This window comes from Accipiter gentilis, chromosome 18, assembly GCF_929443795.1.
Source record: "Accipiter gentilis chromosome 18, bAccGen1.1, whole genome shotgun sequence".
Taxonomy (NCBI): domain Eukaryota; kingdom Metazoa; phylum Chordata; class Aves; order Accipitriformes; family Accipitridae; genus Astur; species Astur gentilis.
The window spans coordinates 4673489-4696501 of record NC_064897.1 but is presented as its reverse complement, the minus strand read 5'-3'; the positions used below and the strand labels follow the sequence as shown (position 1 = coordinate 4696501).

Below are 23013 nucleotides of genomic sequence, written 5' to 3'. Positions count from 1 at the left end.
AACACTGAAGGTCTTAAAGTACATCTGTACGTTATCCTCACGGGGTCTGAAAAGGGAAAGTAATCATGGAACATAAATACCTTTGCTTTGTCGTATCATGTCAAGCTCTCAGAGATCTTTGGACCATTTACGTGTTTAAGAATAGTGGCTGGCAACTTAAAGACCAGTATGTCTTCCAGCCTGGAGACAAGCTAGGTTTTCTATGACTGCAGCATGAAGACCCTCCTTGGCTGAAGCGCTAGGAGCAAGTGCTGTAAAATAGGACATCCTACTTTAAGACTGCTAGAAACCCTAGCAAAACAGGGTAGACTAAGGTAAGACTACTCTGCATTTGAAAGCCAGTTTGGCATTTTGTCTGAAATCCGCTCTTCCAGAAACAAATAAATTCCAGATTGTGCAGGGAATGTTTTCTATGCTTTCCTAACTGAGGAAGAGGCATTTCTGCCTGTGATAGGGAGAGTTACTTCCATACACCAGCATTCCCTGCTGGCTAGAAAGAAAACAGCAAGGGCAATGGCCAGCCAAAGGATTTTCCAACAGACAGCTTAAATCCTGTCTGCAAGGCAGGTATCAAGAATGACTGCATATAAAAACAATCTCACTGTATATAAGGGAAGTTAAAAACTTATTCTCTTGGTGTCATGATTTATTTATGCACCCCAGGTTCAAGATGTGCTCAAGGCCCAGCAGCAGTTTTGGAAGCAGAACTTGAGTGTCCAAAGCTCCCGAGAGGTTTTGCTGGGATTTGTACTACTTGCCAAACTCACATCTAGATTTTGGCTTTGCTCCTTCCTCACCACTCTTCCAAATTTTCAAATACAGCATATGGATTTGAGCACATTCCTTTCTAGACTTTCTGATTTCCCTCCTGTATCAGGGTTAAAATGGGTGTAGCTCCATCAACTTTTAGCTAATATTGTCGGTATCAGAGAATGGGCTCCTGGTTCTGGATTCATGTTCTTGTTTTGAAGCAAGATGCGTAAGAACGCTGAAATGTGTACAAGTCAGAATACATACTCATTTACTGTGATAGACATAGACTAGTATTTAGCATTTAAAGAAGAAGCATGTGTACTAAACAGAAACTTTCAGGTTTCATGTATGACCTCAAGGAGCCCAAGCTGAGCATCTGCCCTTTCCCATTCATTTCATCCCTTGGACTTCTCACCTGAATAAGACTTTAAGGATGCGGTCTATCCAGCGCAATGTGCCCATATGCTTTAACACTTGGCCTTCAGATTGAAAAGGGGGGAGTGTCCTGTCCTAATTTTGAAATCATACTGTCTAATGTCTTCTGAAAACACACATCACCTCTAACACTTTATCCATTCACTGAGCCCTTGGCAGGATTTTTGCACCTTCATTCCGCTCTGACTGGGTGTTCTGTGAAACGCATTAAAGCTCAAAGCCTTCTGAAGAGTCTTTCTTCCATTTAATAATATTTTTTTAATAGCCAAGTGAAGGAGCATTGAAACATTTTGATAAATTATAAAATAACAGGCTAGAAAAAGGATTCTGGGTATTGTATTTAGGTTACCCTAGCAGCTGTTCAGTATTACTGAATTTTTACATCCCCAAAGAAGTCTTGTTAGGGTTGGAGGCAAAGAAGTATTTCTGAGTAGTTTCCTTTTTTTTTAATTTTACTGCGTATGGTGTCCTCCAGGTGCACAGGTCTGAAGGTCCCTTTTTTGGAAAAAGTAAGCAGAAAAACCAAGAAATTATGCCAGTCCTTGTGTATGTTTCACAGGTGGTTTCCAAATATTGTCATGGTGTTTGGGAAGCAACAAAGGTTAAGACTGTTTTCAGTTTGTTCAATGTCATATATTCATTTTTCTAGCTGTTGAGTAAATTTGCTCTAAATAAATTGCTCCTTTACTGCTGTAGCTGTATCATTATTATTTCCTATCCAGGTTGATGTGCTAACATCAGCAGACAAAAGTTGTCTTTTATTTTGCAGCTGTTACACATGCACGCAGAAGTTCCTGTATACATGTATGTGCTATCTACTGTTATGCTCAAATCTATACATGTGAGTTTGTGTCTGTGTGTACATTATAGATGTATGGATGTGATGTATAAAATTTTAAAATATGATTCAGACTGAAAAGAATGGAAGTGGATTTCATGGTTGGTCAATAAGTTTAATAAGTTTGGTTTAACTTATGCTTGATGTGTGTTAACCACTGCATTTTCATGACGGCAATCTCCTCTAACCCTGGATTGTCCTCTCCCTAAAAATAAATATTTGGAAGGCACTTTATAGCACTAATGTTCTAGTTCAGAGCGTCTCACACAATTTAAGTATAGGTTTGCTTCAGAAAACTCACAACATCATACCTGTGTTAGGATAATAAAAGTTCCACCAGATATCTTAAGGATTTTATTTTCCATAAACGATATTGATTATAGGCAGTCTCCAGAATTTTTATTTTTTTTTACTCAGTACAGTGCTGGTAGGATCTGAGAACCTGGTAGCTTGGCCTTGCAAAAAAAAGACCTTTTTTTAGTGCAATGTAAGTGCAGACTAAGGAGAAAAGGACTAAACAAGAGGAAGGAGATCATATTTGGGGAGCCAAGGATATTTTCTGTTGAAAGAAAACTTCTATGAGTTCATACCTGTAGCCTGATTCTTTTCTCTTTGATCATGCAGTCACATGAGGAGCTCCACAATATGAAGATGTTGTTAGTCAGAGGAGATTCAGGCTTACTCTTTCAGTTGGTCCCTTGAGCATTTCTCACATGAAACTGGGAGGTAAGACTATCTGACGGTAGTGAAATAACAAGGGCTTTCCTTCTGCTGGGTAGCTGGACCATCATGTGAAGAGACAGTCACCAGTCATTTCATTTGAGAAATGTAGCCATAGCATCATGGACCATAAATTACACAAGGTTCAGAAATCTGAAAGCATCTTCTCATCCAGCCTTGCTTAAACAACTCCCTTCAATTATTCTTTCTTCGTATATAGGTAATAGTTGAATTTTTCTGGTGCTTGGGCTTATGGAGTAACAAAACAAAAAACAACTAAGATGGCAGGCAAACATCTCCTTCCATCTACAACTGTTCCAAGCCAAAGAGATTACCGCCTCTGGCTACTTTTCATTGCTCCCACTAACATAAATCTTGGCCCATGCCCATACACAGCTATGCTGCTCTGATGAGCACTTTTCAGCTAGCTGCAGATTAAGAAAGAGATATGCTGCAGTGGGGCAGTGATGAGGAGTTAGCAGAATTTAATACTTGGCATCTAAAGGAAGATGCAGGGTATCTCTGAGCATAGCTGAGCCTTTTGCTTTCTTCCACCACTAAGTTGCTTCTAGCTTCCTTGGGCTGCTACAGAAGAATTGCACAGCGGATGCCAATGTGTATGTTCATTTTCAGATGTGTATATTCATTTTCACTAGCCTGCTAGCAAGAATCAAAACTTCTTGTATAAACACTTCCAAGTGATCACCACATGTTCTGTATTTTTTTCATAATGTCATCAATTGATGAACTAAGCAAGCTGGCATAAGAGATCTAAGCTAGTGTCACGACTGAGAACAGGGCAAGTGGAAAGGCCTGGAGACTAAAGACCCCTGCTCTTGGAAAAGGCCTTCACCAAGGCTCTGCCATTGGTCATGAACTGGGTTCCACATGTTGTGTGCATGTGTAAGAAGAGATGGTCTCTGTCCCACACAGTTTGCAGCTTGGCAGTCATCTTCGGTAGTTTCTACCAGCCAGCCTATTTAACACCATAGAAGAGAAAACCCATTGTGTGGTTGTCAGAGGTCTCCTCCCTCAAGAAACACTGTTGTTATTTTTTTAAAATGTCATTTAATGCATTCCAAAACCAAATATTTGTTCTTTGAATGCATCCTCATGAGCCAGGAATAAACATCCCCGAGTGATTAATGGCAGTCCATGTGGGTGTGGATTTGCTGTGGGCATGCACACGCACACCCGCAGGCTCGCGCACCCGCACATTCGCACAAGTCTGGTAATTGTTTGCATATTTAGTTGTAGAATTTTTGGCATTTGGACGTTCTGCTAATTTTTTAAACTGCAGATACATTTGGGTCAGATTAGCAGAAGCAGCCAAGGAGCCATATCACTCTCTCGGCCCTGAGACATCTGTTCTTACATTTACTTGGACCAGAAGTGAAACAGAGTTGCAGGCTTCTGTTTAGTGAACATCCAACATAAAATCATCTTACCGGCAAGCCTACAGTTAACCTAGCAGGGACAGCTCAGGTCAAGAGACAGATGGATTGCTAGAGCTGGGTCTGAGAAGTTCTGAGTGCTGGGGAGCAAATACAGGGAGTAGCAATTGCTTGTTAGTTCCCCATTTTCTTGGGCATTAAATTCACCTGCAAATACATAAGCATGCTTTTTTCACATTGCAAAATGAATCATTTGCAAAATGACTAAAATTTCCAGCCATTTTGCAAAATTATTATTTCAGCCGGTCATTTAGTAAAATTACCGTTTCGTTAATTTCTCAAAATTTGGCATTATTTTTCTACATGTATATTCCTACAGAACCATAGAGGTCACTTCCACAATTGAGTCTATTTTGTAAAATTATTAAAATTGTCAGTCATTTCAAAAAATAGACATATATCTCACATTATAACTGTGAAATATATTATGGGACCTTTAAAGCTATTAGGAGAATGATTACATAGTTATTATGGACACATCGACAGCATATTTCAGAGCATTCTAGTTACTAGAAAATAAACCTTTTCTCTGAATTCTTGTCCATAAGCACAAGCAATACTTCCTTTTTAGTTTTAGGTGCACAGCAGCTTCCTGAACAGGTTCTGCCACATATAACATCCCATCAAAATGCTTTGCAGTGCCATAGAGCTTGGATCCCTGGGGACGCTGGAAAGGGAAGTTCAGACCTGCATGAATAGATCAGATGATCCCCGTGCCCCCAACTCGTTGTCACAGTCCCAAATGCATTCTCCAGAGAAGACTGTTGCCCTACTCAGGATCTCCTTGACATGATCTCTCACGGAGGGTTTTACTACTCCTAGCAGTACTGCGCTGTCATGCCCAGCGTCACAAGAAGACTCCAGCAGTGATACTAGCCTTCTCATAAACGTTCGAAATCTTGTGGATGTGATGTGATTGTGGCTAGGATAACCTCAGCTTTGCAGCATTTCAGGTAATACTGGGGATGCTTCTGGTGTATCAGATTGCCCATGACGCTAATCAGTCACAAAGGCCTGAAACTTTTAGTCACTGGTTTCATAATGTGATTATAACTTTATTTATGTGTACATACATATAAGTATACACAGGATTTTCACAGTCACCCAGATGACAAGTCTGAGCAGAAATCTGCCCTGGCCAAGTACTGAGCAAGTCTCCCTTACAGTCAATTAACAAAATGGGCAAGTAAAGTCATTTAATATGTGAGATATTTAATTCAACTAGTAATATTTTCATCTAAACTACACTGTGGTGTCTGTGCTCTTTTTGATTCTTCAGCATGTTGGAGGGAAGGGGAGGAGGAGAAATTATTTTGTACCTACTGAGCAACCATAATTATTAGCAGTTTTGCTTCTTCTGTTCAGTGTAAGTTTTCAGCATGACATGGTGAGTTGCAGTGGTTTTTCCTTATGTGGGCTTTGTCTGTAAGAAGGGAAGGTTGTCTACAGCTCTACATATGCATCAGTCTGAAAAAAGGAAAATTCTAATCTTTAAAGAGCAATGTAAATGTAAATGTGTATTGCAGATTGCTTTGTAATGGGAGAGCTATCCAAGTTATCTTTACAAATGCAAACTTGGGTCAAAGTTGGATGCAGCCACCATGGGCAGCCTCTTCCCTTCTTCCCTTTCACCTCACAAAATAAGGGCCCCGCGATGACTCCGTAGTGATGGGTGGTTTGGTCTCCCCTTCTTTCTCCCCACACCCCAACGCCCCCACCAGCCTATTTGTAGGCAGGTGACCTCTCTACATTGCTTCACCCACCCAGCATTAGTTATTTAGACCCAGTTTAGAAATATTTATACTGGATTACAGGCTCTAGATAGCCCTACCTGAGCACCATTGGGCACACGTTTGTCCAAGCAGGATAACCCAAAGAACAGATACTTGGTGCTGCTCTGAACACGTGAGAGTGGTGAGTTTTTCTCATGGACTTGATTTGACTTCTACAGGCATGTGAACCCTTTCCATCAACTTCACTGGGATTTTAATCAAGACTATGATAGGTGAAAAAATGTCATCTTCTGTGAAAACATGGGCATTAACACCCAGGTCGTGCGAATATTTCCGTATAAAGATGTGCTTCAGGCATGTAACCTCTGTCTGTTGCAGTTATTTCAGTAGGCAGTCCCAGAACTTGCCACAAAAATGCATGCAGGACTGGGGCACTTGTGATGCTCAACAGTAATTGCCTGCTTGTATTTGTGCTTTTAATTGTTATTTTTCATAGTACTTAATGAGCTGCTTTCAAAAATTAAAAAAAAAAAAAAAATAAATTGTGCATTGAATTTTCTTTCCGTTTGGAAGTGAAGCAAGTTGCCCTTTCTTTGGTTTTTTCAGCACTAAGTAGGCACTAAAACAGAACTGTCCCTAAACTTACAAGTATTCAAAAAAAACCCCAAACCAACAAACCCCAAAACAAAAAAAAACCCCGAAGGAAATACATCTTTCTGCAGTTGTCAGCAGATACATTAGGCTTTCCGTGGCAACAGCAGGACCATCCATCCGCATCAGCTGAAATTCCGTTGTCTTATCCTTTTCCTTCTTTTGACAAGATCTGTTCCCATTGAAACAATTGGAAAATTTTCATTTTACTTTCCTGAGCTCTGTATCTGCCAGTGTTGTCTCCCTGTGACTATGAGGACTTTTTTGAAGTCTGTCAAAGAGATATACTGCAGGTTGAAATGAGAAAGATGCCATATGTTATTTGGGTAGAGTAGCTTATTGTCTTACAATAGTTAAAAAGAGTTATGATGGGGTTTTCCCCTGATGTTATTTAAAGAAGAAACAGCGTTTGTTAGAGTCAAGCCTTTGCCAACATATACTTTCTCAACCATAAAAAAGTCACATGGTTTTATCTTATTCCCACCGAACATATTTTTTCAAAGCCAAGACAAGAGCATCCTGACAATGGAGTACATAGCTCAGAGTAATTGTCCTAGTGCTCTTTGTGTCTTGGTGCACTCCTAAATAAGCATTGACAGATGTTGCAAGTAGTTGTCAGGAAGATAAGAAAGGGGGGCTGATTCAACAACTGAGAATAAACCTCGTGTATTTTAACTACATAAGAGAATCAGAGGCAAACACCATACACAGCTTCGCTTACATATTTTCTGAGTGGAATCACTGAAGCATTGCCACAGTTACATAGTTAAAGGTTTATCTTCTGACGCAATGGATAATACACGTGAAGAGTCCAGCAACTAGGCTTACAAATTAAAGAGGATTATTATATTGGTGGTAATAAATCCTCAGTAACTTCAGTTTGGGACAGCAGTTCTGTATGCATGGACCAAAGCAATGCCCTGGGGGCTGCAGAGACATCAGGCTCCTCTGAACATATATGGCAGGCGGAGAAAGAGATCCCTGGGGTTCACTAATACTTGCTGATATAATTGACTTGCACCATTGGGTATTTTACGTTTTTGACTTCATTTCACACAGACTTGAGCTGCAATATGCAAATCCCTTCCATAGTACAGACATGTTCTTCTGTCAGTATGTCTATCTGTTCCTTCTCTGTATTATATAAAGAATAGATTGCTTGAATGTACCCTTAATATGATAGACTTGCAAGATCAAAGCGTTAATGAGACTTGTTCTCTCTTGTGAGCAGTGGCAACAAAAGCCAGTAATTTAGGATTATTTAGCATTTTATGGGTGGCAGTCTTCTGTTGCTACAAAATTATTCAAGGTACTCAGAACTATAATGACTGTGAAGAGCTTCAGCTGACAGGATAATAAAATAGTAGACTGAGTTCAGACTCAATAAATGCAAAATAACCCATAATAAGAGGAGAAAGAACCCTAAGAATTTCTGTATGGGGAAGTCCCTGCATGAGCAGCTAGCGCTCACAAAGGAGACCTTGGAGTCCTCTTCTACAGTTCTCTAAAAAAGCCATCTGAGGCCAGCAGTGAAAAAGGCATTTGGGAATTACTGGGAGAGAAATGAAAAGCCAAAAGAAGATAAGAGAAGATATATTGCATTATACTGCAATATAAATCCCTGGTGACCCCACATTGTGTATCTTGCATGCAGTTCTAGAAAGACTATAATAGAACTAGAAAGAAAGTACACCTGGGGAGCAGGAATGGTCAAAAGCATGGGAGGTTTCTGTACAACTTTAGATTGAGTAGACTAGGACTCTGCAACCTGGAAAAGAGACATTGTAGAGGGTCCATCGGATTAAACATAACATACAGAAGAAGGAGCAATGGCCGTTCCCTCCTTCCAATTGTACAAGAAATAAAGAACAGCAAATGAAAACACCAGTTATCAATTTAATCAAAGGAAATACCATGTTTGTGACTCACATGTTGAACTCACCATTGCCAGATAGTTTACATATGCATAAACAGGTTCAAAATGGTAATGCAGACAAATTAACAAAAGCAAGGTGTATCAAGTGCTCTGACAACATGATTACAACCTTTGGCCACAGTTTGCTGGGAAAATAAAATAAGGCAGGCAAACTCTTTCACTGTCTCTTGCGGGATGCTACCAGACACAGGATGTATGTGTAGATGGACCTGGTATGTTCTTTTACGTAACAGACAACATGCTGTTGTATTTTCTTTCTCAGATTTATCTCCTGCACTAAGGTCTCTGGCAACTCTTGTGGGCTTTTTTATCAACAGTTCTAGCATTTGCTTCAGGCTTGCAATGTGAATGCTCGTTGAGTGGGCTGTGTTATTTTCTACACCAGATGTATATTCTTCTTTCTTAGTCCTTAAGCGTATCTCAACCCTCATTAATTAACAATATTTTACTCACATGCACTATATGACTGATATAGTACCTCTAGGCTACTCTAGACTTAGCATTTTCTTCTCTTTCTTTTTTTGTTTTAAATTCTTTATATTGTGCATCCTACACAAGATGTCAGCTCTCCTAACTTCAAATCTATTCAGCAGTCTGTTCTATCCATCTGGCATCCTCTTCTCCAAATTAGCATGGTAATAGTACATTTTCCCCTGGGATCATAAGTAAAACATGGGCCTTCATAGATGTTTTGTTGCATGGAAATATTCACAGCTTGATTTAGCTCAACAAAACATGAGGAGCGGGGAGCAGGGGGGGATTCAGCCTGTGTGTTTCGTTAAATCTCATTTTCAAGATGCATATTCACTTAAGTTTTGTGGGTATAGCGTTGGTCAGGACATATAACACAGATATTAAATGAAATGCCCTATCATTTCTTTTCTGCATCAGAGAGTGTTGAGCAGCAATGCAGCTTCAGTTTTTCCAGTATAACACCTCTCATTCCTACCTCTAGGAGAATGAATTGCCTTATTTTAAAATTCAAAAAGAAAATAAATTGTTTTGGGGAGGATCTACCAAATTCCCTGACCTCTTTCACAGCAGGGTCTCAGTGAGAGTTTTTCTGGCACAGTTCAGGGGTAGGAAAAACCAGGGTGCAGGCTTGAAATATCTTGCAATACTGCTGCCATCAAATCATGTCTCCTGAGATTACCACTTCACTATATCCTTCTACAAGGGTTATTGAATCAAAGTTACCAAAATATATTTATAAAATTGTAAGATGTCAGACATAATCTGCATGTCTTTCTAGCACATCTAACAAGAAAATTGATTGAGTTGTACCATTCAGACTGGAAGCATCTGGTAGTGGGCTGTGCTGGAGAAGACATTTAAAGATTTACTAAGAGAAGGATAGTTCTGGTGACTAGATCGTGGGTCTGGCATTAAGGGAGCTGGAGCTGTGACACGAGCCTCCCATCTGAACTTGGGAAAAGCTCCAAATAACTCTTCATTTTTTATTTCCTATCGATAATAGGGGTGTTCATGTTTCCTTTTACACTTCACTAATCTTGGCTTTGTAAAAGTTTAAGACAAGTGTTTCCACTGCAGCCCGCACAGTGTTTATGGATCACTGGTTGCTACCAGAAGGAAAACACTAATACCGTGACTTGCTATGCCACTTGTTATAAGACAGCATTACACATACTGACTAGATACTAATAGGATGTAGCTGAAAACTTTGAAAAAAAATACATGTCTTCTCTACTCCAAAAACTCCAGTATGAAGCCTTACATTCAGATAGATACTTAAATACCTTGTTACTGCAAAGTGAGGTGTCTAGGGGAAACAGGAACAGATTAACCCTCCAGCTAAGGCACGTCATGAGGAAAATGGGGTGAACCCAGCTAAGGTCGCGTAGCAGGCACAGGGTGGCAAAAAACCCAGTTCAGAAAAATACTGACTGACCAGATGAAACAGTGTCCTGGGATCCAGTTGCAATACCTGGAGGTGTTCCTTTCACTCCAGGTCCCGCACTAAGAAAGCATGTGGCCTGTTTCTAGGCAAGCCAGTCCTAGTGCCAGGTGAGAGCATCAACAAACAGCTGCTTCCACCTCTTGCTTTTTTTTCCTTTCTTCTAACACTTCTGTAACTAGTTCTGGGTAGACAGGTAGCATGCCTATTCAGGTCTTCACAGAGGCAAATTGGCCTATGAAAATGATCCTGTTGATTCAAGCTGGCCTCTGCTTTATGCATCATTGCATGGCTTTATTGCTTTCCCTTAAGCTAGCCAAAATAGTGAAAGGGACTCAAATGTATAGCTCTAAACTGTCCTGTAGCTATTCCATATTGTCCTGGTACTACACCTTTCTGGACCAGAGGTGGCAACTGGTGCCTCTGTGAGGATAAAAAAAAAAACAATCAAGTGAAAATAAGTGGAATTTGAGGAATTTGAGTACAATACAATATTTGGCCCTACAATGATTCATGTTTCACGAACACAAGCTTCCCCTTCTATATCTCAACCTTGAGTTGAAACATAGTGTATTTTTCATTCAGTCTGGTAATCTGCACTGGTATATGACTTTGAAACTACCCCAGCGTTAAGGCCATCTTGTTACAAATCCATATTGAATTGAAGACATTGAGGCAAATTTTAACTGAAGGGGTTGAGGCAATATGACAGTTGCCCTGAAATGTCAGCGTAAAAACTTTATTCATTTTGTAGGGAGAAAAGAAACTTGGGGGAAAAATATTTTCAACTTCTGCATTGGTTTAACTTTTGTCTTCTGTAAGCCACCTTTTAAATTGGCCCGTTATGTGAAACACTTGCCTTTAGTGACATCTGAAGCAGGCATAGCTACTTGTAACGAATGCAGCTGGTAAGGGACACAGTAAGCAACCATGTCGCTGAGGAAGAGATCGATTAAGCATTTTTCAGCACAAATAAATGTTATTCTAACTCTTGCGGGAAGTTTGTTTACTTACAGTGATGTACACAAACGCATTTGCAGTTTGGGCTATCCAGATGCCAAAGCAACTTTGCCCTGAACAAAAGCAGAAAAATACTTGGGGATTTTTTCTCTGCCAAAACTGATTTACCAAAAATGGCGGCTTTGTTGTCCCAGAACTATTGCCAACTTTGATCCAAATCTGTGGAGATAAATGCTGTTGGAAAGAAGTATGTCATGGTTTAACCCCAGCCGGCAGCGAAGTCCCACGCAGCCGTTCACTCACTTCCCCCTGGTGAGATGGAGGAGACGATCGGATGAGTAGAAGTGAGAAAACTCATGATAGAATAGGGACATAGATTTACAAAGCTGGAAAAAGAAAATGTGAAGCTTATCAAATAGCTTAGTGGTTAGAGCATTCCTTTGCTGTAGGCAAGACGTGTTGATGGTCCTTGTGTGGTAAGACTCATAGGCAGCACCTCCTTCCATAGACTGCAGCTGGCAAAGAGAAGGGGGATTTTGTGACAATGGTGGCAATGACAATGATATGCAAATGGACATGGTTTAAGACAGCTGCATTGACCTCTTAGCATTAGACCCTTCATTATTTTGTTGTTTTCCCAAGTTTAGGGAAAGATGGAAGCCTTCCTCCTCCTGTTTTGCGAGATCAGCTGCAGAAGAACTATGTTATTTTTATTACATACATATTCTTTTAGACTTAAAATGGTAAATGCACCTATACCAAGGCCAGAGCTATCTAGTTGTATTTTTCAAGGACTCTCAGACAGTAGCAAAGCCTTCTGGCTTCCTTGTGTATGCCAGCAGGCAAGTGTCTGTGAGCCCAGAGGAGTGGGAAACCCATGAGCCAAATTAGCTGCAAACAGTGGCCTCGTGAACATTTGTTTGGGAGCCCTTCTCTGGGTGCCCAACAATCAGGTAGCCTTGCAGTCTCCAGCAACAAGGATAGGTATATGTGGCAGTGAATTATCTACTGAAATACCAAAACCAATTCCTGGGTGCTGAGAACATGGCCACTTTCACCCCATAGGGGACATGTCAAACAGCAAAATACCTCAGCAGTGAGTTCAGAAGGACCTCAAGTTTGGATCACAAAAAACCTCATGACCTCCTCATTAAATTTAGTAAAAATAGTTCTCAAGTTCCTGGGTTTTATGATTACACTGAATTTTGAGAGAAACCTCTAGGGAAGCATCACAAAAGGAGAGTCTTGGCACCACAGGAGGGTGTGCCTTGGGTTTCGTTATCTTCACTTACCATTGCAAAGAGTTGCAGGCAGAGTGAGAATATGTGGGAACACAATCCCTGCACATTTTTGCATTGACTAAACGTGTCTCTAGAGCTACCTAGGTCTTTCTATAAATAAAGGTGTTTTAATCAGTTAACTGCTGTTTGTTTCAAGGCGTCCCTAAATCCCTTATACAATAAAGTCAAAACAGCTGAAGGAAAATTATTTTATTCTTCCAGTAAAGGAGCTAGAGGGTTACTTAAATTCAGAAAGAAATACATTGTAATTCTGAATATAAATTATTACATATCTTGAGAACACTTCCTACATAAGATTAGTCCTTTCTTAAGACAGAAGGGAGAGTTTGGTTTCCTCGGGTTCCTTCTTCGAAAAGGGTTTCTGCCAAGTCAGATTTGCAAAGGCACACAACAGAGCTATTGCATCTTTTTTTATAAATCATGCTAAGTTCATATCAGGCAAATGTACAAATCTACTGCTTGGCATTGTACCCCGTGCTCTGAGTGAGCCACGTGCCATGGGTGTGTTCAAGTGAAAAATACTGTGTTGATTTTGGACACTTTATGCTTATATAGATGCATTTTGGCCTGTGTGGGCCGGAAGAGAAAGCAATGACCTGAATAGCCAAGCATGAATCTCAGTTAAAACATTTACACAGCTGAGACCAGGAATCTCTCCTGTGCATAGAAAAAACAGTTGAAGCCGTGAAATGCTTTCCAACCTATCGCTGCTTGAAAGAGCAGCGTGAGGGAAAGCTGGTCTGGAGATTACATTTGGAAGGACAGAGAGATGTTTCCATTCCCATCACTGGCTGGTGCACAGTTCTGGTTTCTCTTCCTCCCTTTTGTTGAAGTTGCTATCTATCAAAGCAGAGCAAAAATAATAATAAACTATTCTGAATAAACCACTAAGTTTTAAATTTCATGTAGTGATAGAATTGCTTCTGTAATGAACAACTTATCCCTCCTTTTTTCCCAGAAGAGTTTGTGTGTGTACATGTTTATGTTTATGTATACATGTATGTACATACATGGATGCACAGATACACACAAACTGTGATGGCAAGGATTAGGTTAGGGGACTTCAGACTTTCCCCTAGAAATTAACCCAAAGGAGGACAAAGCCTCTTGGCAGACAGTTCCTGCGCATCATGCAGCATTTGAGGAGCCCGACATGTTTTGAAAAACTGGGGTGGCAACCTAAATACTCACATTGCGACCAGGGCCTCACGTACCCTCTGCGGTGCCTTCAGAGAGACTGCAGGAGATTTTTAAGAGAGCTCTACTTTCAGTGGATTTGGATTCTGTGGAAACCAAGGCAGTTGAAAATTTTAGGTCTTTTATTTTGTGGAAGGCCAGCACCCTTTGCATGGAAGATAAATGAAGCCCTGTCACTCATTCTCTCAGCAGCCATCCTTTGAGGGGATGCAGCAGCTGATGGAAATAACCCTGCACAGAAAGGCCTGGGACAGGATGAGCAGAATGTCTTCTCAAGACAAAACCACTGAGGGATTGCAGGGTACCACTTCAGCAGTCACCTGAGACAGTTTGATGGTGACCAGTAGAACAGCCCTGCCTTGCTCCCAGCCATGGGTCCCCACCACATCCCCTGTGCTGGCATCCTTAAATCGTGCAGCTGCATCGCCTCATTGATCCGTCCGGTCCTTTCTGCATCACCTCGGTGTTTTGTAGGGTTGCCTTTCAGGCAGAGCAGGCCAGAGTAAGGAGTATGCGCCTGGAAGTGGTGGTGGAGAGCAGGTCCACTCCTGTCACAGTAGCGATGTGCTTTTAGATTGACTCAAGCCCCGTGTGAAACTGCACTCATGGGCAGAAAGAGCCCAAGCAGAGGCTTGGCCAAGAACACTACAGTTAAACTTCCTCTATACTTACAACTAGCAACAGAGCATTTTTAGTGCTAAAACGCTCGCTTTTATGTCCTGGATCTGACTTTTCTCTTTTGCGCTGAAGTAAAGACTGTGCAAAGTAGTTGAAAATACAGCTGTTTCTCTCTTGCAATATTCTATCCCTATAAACATGCTAAACACTGAGACAGCACCAAGTCAAAGTGCCGGCTAAGAAGTCACTAATGCAACTTTCTGAAATAAATCTTAATGCTGTCTGGAGATCTCCCATCCAAGTATTAATGAGGCCCAGCCTTTCTTAGCTTGTGAGCTTCCACAGCACGGCTGTTGCAAGCCAACCAAAATGTTATCTTAAACATACTTTGAACCAGGGTAACTTACTGCCCTCCTGTCTGTGCACTGTAGTTTAGTGTGTTGCATTACTTCAGATGTCACCAATTTCTGGTCCAAGTATAAAGAGGTGCTCTTCTTCAGCTCTTCTTTCACTAATAGAAATTTGCAGTGCAATGTACACACACACATACACAAAAGAAAAAAGAAAGAAATTAGTGCTGCAGAGGCTTCTGCCTGTGAGAGATGGAGAGAAAAGGAAAAAAAGAAAATACATCTCAGACAATAGTCGTGTTGCTTCATAAACTACTGAAAGTCTTTAAGATACACTGTGTTGAGGGGATTGGTCTGAAAGGCCAGTACAGATAATTGTGACAAAAATATGTTAAAATACATTGCGTGATTCTCTAACTCAAATACAAGTATTCTGCAAATTCTGTTGAAATGCATAAAGTTAAACTTATATAACTGTTCTCAAAATATTGTACATAAGAATTTAGTTACTCCCATGTTTTCAAAATTAGAAGTAATACTGGGTTATTTTTCTAGCAAATTCACATAAGATACTGGCATTATGGAGAAAGTCAGTACCATGTATATTAAACAGCTGTCATGAAGGATTGTGTGTATAGCAGTGAGGAGTGGGGAAATGGTATGTCTGTCATGAGGCACTGTATAATTTTATTTGGATTTTCTAACAGCTAGCATGTGTTACTGACAACACAAATTAAGTGTTCACTGATGAAAAGGAAGGCAGTAGGAAAAATATAGATTTTGCAGAACATCATATTTTTGTAATTTTGACTAACAATCATAACAGGAAAGTCAAAGAAACTTTACAAAGGAAAACTGACCTTCAGTCTTTCCTAGAAACATACACCAGAAAAAACCACCTAGAAATGACGTCTCTATGTCAACGTGTTAGTCAAGATACATTCAATTATGAGTTCTAAAAGTGCATCAGGCCTTGTAGTCTATCTAATAAATCCTGTCATCTACACAATAAGCACAGATAGCTGTACCCAGCAAGAAATTTATCATTTCTATAGTGTGACATTACTATAGTTGCAAAGTATGCAAAATATGCTTAGAATCCAGTGACATAGTATTACTACAGAATTCTGGAAGGCGAACACATGAAATATTTGCAATGTATCTGATATTGCTCAGATTCTTCCCATACGCAGTGGACATCACATCAGTGCCGGACTCAGAGTCGATATGGCTGTTACCATCCCGTTTGGCGCGTTTCCGCCTACCTGGAGAGCTCCTATTAAGGAAGAAATAGTCGTGGATGATGAGTTAGTTCTGCTGCTGTTGTGGCTGGTAGGATCAAAGGAACAGATGAGCTCCAGGAAGTTCGCACGCTGTGTATGACACAACACAACGCAAAGGCTCTTCGACTTAATATAATGAACCACTAAAAATATACTAGTGTTGTAACAACTCCAGAAAATAGCTAACGTACACAAATCTAAAAATATTGGCCCTATTCTCTCACCACAGGATACCAATAACGTCAGTGGGAGCCCACTTAAAGATAGTGGGAAGTCTCCGGGAGTTACTCACATCCTGCATGAGTCCATGTCTCCTTAAAATCCGCAGCCATTCCTTTAGGACCGCTACTTGTTGTTATTTACCAGGCTGTGACATTCAACTTGTTTATGCTTTCCCATTCTCTTTTAACTCAGGCTTTCCCTTAGGAGAAATCATCTGAGAGTGATTTAAGCTTTAAAGTAAACTTAAAAGTTTGGGACCCCACGGAAATAAAGCCCCAGGAGTGATGACTTTTCTCATTTCTCCCCAATACCCTCTTATCTCAAGGCAGTGCTGTTATTTAACATGTGTCCAAGATAGGTTTTCACTGCATTTTCTTTGTTTGGGGATGTTTTCCGTTTTCCTTCAGAGGTTTCAAGAGCTTGGTCCTGGAACAGCTGACCTCTAAAGGAGTTTGAGTTTGAGCTGGCATCTTTTGTCTTCTCTCTTCTAACAAATCCTCAGTGCTAAATACAGCTGTATATAGAATATTGCCTTACTTGCTTCTGTGTGTGCGTATTGCCTCTTCTATTTCCCATGTTCAGGCACACAATATCTTTTTTCCTCTGCTTTGCTTTCTGCAATCCCAGATGGCAAAACCAGTCCCTGTTCTCAATGCTGAAAACATGCTAGTTTGCTTTCTAGGTAAGAAGCAGTACACCAGAAGCTGGAAAATTAAATCACAAAACATATATCCCCGTTTGGCATGCCAAAAAAATTATAGCAACTGTAGAAGAACCATTATAGCAATATGCAAAATGTACCATGTCATAATACCATTGCTCCTGTTCAGAAATAAATACACTGTCTTTGCTTCACTCTAAGGGAGCACTTATATACAGAGGTTATTCTGTTGGCTTCAGCAGAGTCACTTCTGGCTATCACCACGACACAACAGGCCACAGTTAGGACTTAATGGAACAGCAAGAAGCCATTCACTTAATGGTACATCATTTCGTTAAGGAAAAAAGTCCCCTTATAAATCATTTGCACGGACTTAGTGTCCTACTGTTTTATGTTTCTGTGGCGCTCTCCATTTCTAGGCGATCTGCATTGCCACGCAGTTGCATAACCTTAAATTTGGGGGATATTATTCTTTTCCATCAACATTGGCTCAGTTTCTGCCCTGCAATATTTTTCATGCAACTGTTGCTGAGTTCAGTAAGTTATATTGCTGCACGAAATGAGATGGGATCTCATTTTTCACATTGTCAAGATAACAGTAATAGCCTTAAAATTATATTGCTTTTATCATACCTCGTCATTACGTCTACTGACTTAATCTGGATATTATAAATATCATGCCAGTAGAATTTGCCTTGGATGATTTGCATGTTGCCAGGACTTTCTGTTTCAGATAAGGTTTACTAGGTAACAAGCCTTCTGCTCAGTGTTTTCTGTTGGTCTGAAATGACAAACAGTGACTAAAAAATTGTATAATGCTGACAAAATTCTGGGTAATAGTGAACAAAGCTTGGCTTCCAGTGTTCTCTCTTTATTGCAAAAAAGCACGTGAGAACTAGTCTCCCCATGTGGATGTGACTCAGGTAGCAGACTGACTTACATTGAATTAAATGCCACAAATACCAGGTCTGCTACTCACCAACTCGCAATATGGCTCTGTCCTTCATCAGAGCAGCTGTATGCTCAATTAAGACACGTAATTAAAACTGGTCACAACAGAGAAAGTACTATATACCGGCATAGCCCCCGAGGACAGGTAAACTCATTGAGAGGTGGCTAACAGTAGGAGGTGGGAGGGAAAGGACGGTAGGACAGATTAATATGTCAGAGTGGCAAGAAAAGGCTATCAGCCTCAGTAGACTACATCAGCTGTTGCTTATTCGCTGTGCATCCCATGTTCTTCTGCCCCTATCAGATGGACAGTGCCAGGTTTCTGTGCTTTACTCCTGCAGAGCTCTTCCACAGCTTGTCAAAGCTTTCAGCAAAATTCAGATTACATCCCTGCTCTGTCCTTTGACCACTGATGTAACACTGGATTGCCTCTTTCTTTTGTTGTAATCTTTATTTCTGTGAAGAATGGTTTGATTTCCAGAAACATGCAGCTTCTTAATCAGTTTTATCATAAGCACAGCAGAATGTGTATAAATATAGAAGCCTGTTTATTTCAAGATATTTTTTCCGCACGGCATCCGGTCAGTGGTTTAGATGAGGATTTAGACAGTTGAATGAAAACAAGGCTAGAGCACTGGATCAGCTGTAAAGGGTGAGGAAGGAGTGGTCTTCCCATTATTTGAATTGTCTGCCTTTTTTACGTAAATTAATAGCTATTCTCCAAACAGTGAAAGAGTCATGAGTGTTTAGCAGCCAGTGGATTATTTTTAAACACCTAATTTGAAAATTATTGCCTCCTTATTTTTTTAAGAATTTATGTCTTATAGGTCTTTCCACAATCACCCAAAGACTGAATTTGGGATTTTCAAATATATGTGCTACGATTTTCCTTAGGTGATTTTCATCTCCAGTTCACATAGACACTTTCTTGAAGAAACCCTTTGGGATCAAAGGGCCTTAATTGTATGTGTTCATCCTTGGGAACATAATGTGAGTTTACAGAGAAAGGAAAGAATTTACCATAAATAAGGTATGTCAAGATAATCTACTTCTTATCTTACTAGTTTTTCAGCAAAATTACATAGACTTCACAACTCCAGATGAAATTGAAAAAGTCAGTAAAAAGAAAGGAAAAGTCACAAGAGATTTAGAATATGCCTTAGCTCTTTCTTTAGCAGCTACCGTTAGGCACAGAATCAGAGGAATGAAGAACAGGAGCAGAGGCCTTTAATGCCACCTGTGTATATTCCAGGATCATACATACGGATTTGAGGATGACACAGCTTTCATCCTCACTCTGCTCTACATGGGAATGCCAGGGAGACGGATCCTTGTGATTTAGGCTTGTTTGGGCAGGGCTCCCCTTTATATTATTTTGGACCTTGATCAAGGAGGTCTAGGGTCTCCAAGCAAACTTTTCCCCCCCAAAAAAAAAAATTTCTAACCTAAGAAACTGCCAAGTGCTTCCTCGGAATTTCTAGTTAGGCAACTGTATTCCAGATCCTGCCGTCTTAGCTATCAAATTGGTGGCAGCATCCTCAGATTCTTCAATAACTAAAAAACCCTTTCCAAAAGCGTGATTACAATACACAGGTCTGATCACACCCATTTCAGGAGACTGGAGAACTGGAGAAGGCCCAGCAAAGGACACCAAGGATGAGCAAAGGTGTGTGCGGTTCCACCACACATGCAGCATAGACTAGAAGCCCTCCGTTTGGAAAAGGCATGATTGAGGGGAGATATGGGAGAAGTCTCTAAATTCATAAATAGGAAGAGAGAGACAGAAGTTAACCATTAGTCACTAAGTTTTACAATGCAAGTGACGTGACAAATAATGATGTTAGCAGGTTGGGGGGTGAAAAAGCTCTATGTTTTATTGGACATCATATAGTAACTTTGCAGAGCTTATTGCCACAGGACAGCGAGGAGAGTGATATTCAAATAGGTTCAAAGAGACACTGGACAAATTCACGCCGGAAAGCTGTACCAGTAGGACATGACTGTCCATATTGAACATCCAGCTCAGGAAGTCCCTGAAGAGCTGATTACCCAAAATGGGTGTCCAAACAAGGAAATGAATAATGTTGCACATCCTCAGTTTTATACTCTCCCATAAACATCTGCTGCTGGCCGCTGCTGGAAACAGAAGACGTGCTAGGTGGCCATTTGATCTTCTGTACTGCATTCCACCTCCTCCTCCTTTTCTTGTGGCATATTCTCCATCTTAAAAAGGATAATCTTTAAAACCTGTAAAAGGCCTGCGGTGCATTAGTCTTTTCCTAAAAGCAACATAAAGGCTATACAGATCTGGGTAAATTAAGACCCACTTCTTAGTCACACTCTGCTGCTCTTTCCTCAATGCTTGGCTAGTGTTCCTTGTGTATTACACCAGTGTCTGCTCAAGATTTCAGGTCACCTCAGATTTACACAACTTACGTTGTCTACCTTTGAGTCTTGCAATGAGATTCTTGCAGCTTTAGCATGATCCTCCCCTAAAGGCGTATGCCCCTTTCCCCTTCCATCCTCCTTAAGAATTCTGTCCCTGCAGGTCCTTCTGAGGTTTCCATGCTGACTTGAACACCCAGCTCCTTCTCCTCCTTCCTGGGAGGCATCCGCTTCCTCGAGCCCTTGTTCTCCGCAGAGGAGTTTCCGAAAAGTGGCTCTAACCAGGGAGCAATTGCTCCTTTGCTCTTCCTGAGCCTGGTACAATTCAAACACAGGCACCCGTTAATGCTGAGTTTATTCCTAGGCAGAGGCACTAGTGGTATTCACTCCTCCCTTAACCTATAGTGTGAGCTTAGAGCCTAGTAAGAGGTTATCATAACACTTAAAGATAAAAACAGTTCTGAAAAACAAGCAAGAATAAATATATGTTCCCCATACAAAAATCTAAAATATAATTACCGTCATACAAACCTAAAGCTTGCCCCTACTTGCAGCAGCCATATTTTGTATTTGGGCATAAGCAGTTTCTATGGGGCCTGATCCAACTCCCACATAAGTCAGTGGGAGCCTTTAAATTCACTTCAGTGGGACTGAAGCCTCAGCACTTGGTTATTTTTGTGAACATTGACATTATATGCTATAAAAATGATGCTTTAGTTTTTGATATAAAACCAAGCAATGTCAGTGACAGACTGATTCTTGAACAGGGGCCCTCGGTGCTACTGTATGGAAAATAATAAGTACAATTCATTGCAAATCAGTTTGTTATTCCTAGTGTAAAAATAGATCGGTCCAGCCAATGGGATTAACCACTCCTGGTTTCTTTATTGTTGTTGTTGTTTTTAAATAGTTTTCCTGTTCTGTTGTTACAGATGAATTCTGGTAAATATTTATTCTTACTCTTGCCATAAACATATTCCTTTCCTGGTGGGGCACCGCGCAGCTCCAGATGTGCAGAACAGAACCTTTTCAAAAAGAAAGGCGGCCCCAAGTGTAGCCGCACAACAGAGAGGGGGCAAAAGGCTTGTTGCATCTTTAAGAAGCTGCTGCGTGTGGCTTTGCTGAATGCAGCCTTCTCGGATCTTAGGGATGTTTAACTTGGCCACAGCTGAAAAGAGTCAGGATGAAGAATTGCAGACAGGAAAAGGGTAAAATCTTGCCTCTCGAAAACTCTTGATTAAGTTTGAGTGCGTTTCTCCTTTACACCTACTAAGCTCGGACTCTCTGAGCTGGAACTGCCCCAGTTCGTACCCAGGCCTGTCCCCATCCTTCGGAGGGGTGGTAGGAGTGGGCAATGGGTCTTGTCCGTGCGGGAGCTCTCCCAGTCCCTGGTCCCTGACACCAGGACAACCTGCTGAGTTGAGCAGGGTGCAGGGCAGTTTCTGTGAGCATGGCAGGGATCCGGCATCGCCCCGGCGTGCCGCCGCCAGCCTTTCCCGCAGCATCCCCCGGGGAAGGTGCGGCCGGTGCGCGGGTACCGAGTCCCCGCGTGGAGCGACCTGCGTCATTAGACTTGACGCCAGATCTCGTGGCCCGGCCTGCTTCACCCTCCCTCCTCTCCCCACCTACCGCTGTTCATCTGAGGGGCTGCCTTCTTTCCTGCTTGTGACAGCTCTGCTCCCTTCAGCAGTTCGGCACTGGGGGCGGAGGAGGGGGGATCGCTTGTCCTGCAGAGCTTGCTGGCTCTAACAATGGCAACCGAAGGAGCAAGAGCTTTGTTACCCAGGGAAGTCATCCTGCCCAGTATCCAGCCCTGTGCTGGTGACACGGCGCGTTAACAAGCGCAGTGCCGCTGGGGTACCCAGAACGTCGTTTTCATCGGCTCACCTGGCTTCTCCTGTCTTGACGATGCGCCTGGTCTTCCCAAAGGGAAAGGGACCGGCGTCCCACTGGAGAAACGGGTGCTGAGTTACAGGCACCCAACTGCGAGAGGATTCAGGCTGAATTTTTTTTGTTTAACTCACTGAAAAAAATAAATTCTTCCTTTTGCCTTTTTGCGACAAATGAGTGACGCGTTGACCATTTGCAGCCGGAGCAGACTCCCGGGGCCTTTTGGGTGCCTTGAACGTAACTATCGGTAGAATTTGAGTAGCAGCAGGTGAGGGCTAGCATCAGCTTATGGAGGTCAGGCCCAAGAGGTACCACCTGCCCCTTCCAGACCTGGCTGAGCAGGACCAGCCTCACGCCACTGGCCTGAACGTGAAGGTCTTAATCCCTCGTGAGTGTCCTCTGCAAAACACAGGGACCTAAGGAGGCAATCCACAGAGATATGCAAAGAAGTGTTTGTTCTTGACATGACTGGGCATATTAATGAGAAGGGGAAAAAAAATTCCCGGCTTTCATTATTAATACGCATGACGTTGCTGCAGAAACCTAATTTTTTTGTCTAAAAAGGGGAGCGAGGTCAGTGCCTTCTCTCAGTGGCATTTCTCCGTGTTTTATGGTGCCTTGAAAAACAGCAAAAGCAGGTGGAGTCCCCCTCCCCAGGCAAATACTATACAACTGTTTGTTATATGAACAAAGGGGCTGACAGATGACCTTCTAAACATACCTAAGTTACTGTTTCCTAGTGCACATACACATTGAAGCA

The 23013-nt window shown here is 41.5% G+C and overlaps 1 protein-coding gene and 1 long non-coding RNA gene across 8 annotated transcripts in view; one reads left to right on the top strand and one right to left on the bottom strand.

Annotated features, from left to right (window-relative positions):
• Positions 1–23013, top strand: part of LOC126048006 (potassium voltage-gated channel subfamily KQT member 1-like) — a 504159-nt gene that overhangs the window by 419413 nt on the left and 61733 nt on the right. The window lies entirely within an intron of this gene.
• Positions 4912–23013, bottom strand: part of LOC126048013 (uncharacterized) — a 32220-nt gene continuing 14118 nt past the window's right edge. For 2 of the 7 annotated variants that reach the window (XR_007508747.1, XR_007508750.1), the window contains one exon: positions 6906–22669. This is a non-coding gene — a long non-coding RNA (uncharacterized LOC126048013). Of the gene's footprint in view, positions 5668–6031; positions 22670–23013 lie in introns of those variants that run through there. The other 5 variants (XR_007508751.1, XR_007508746.1, XR_007508748.1 and 2 more) reach the window with 5 other exon arrangements.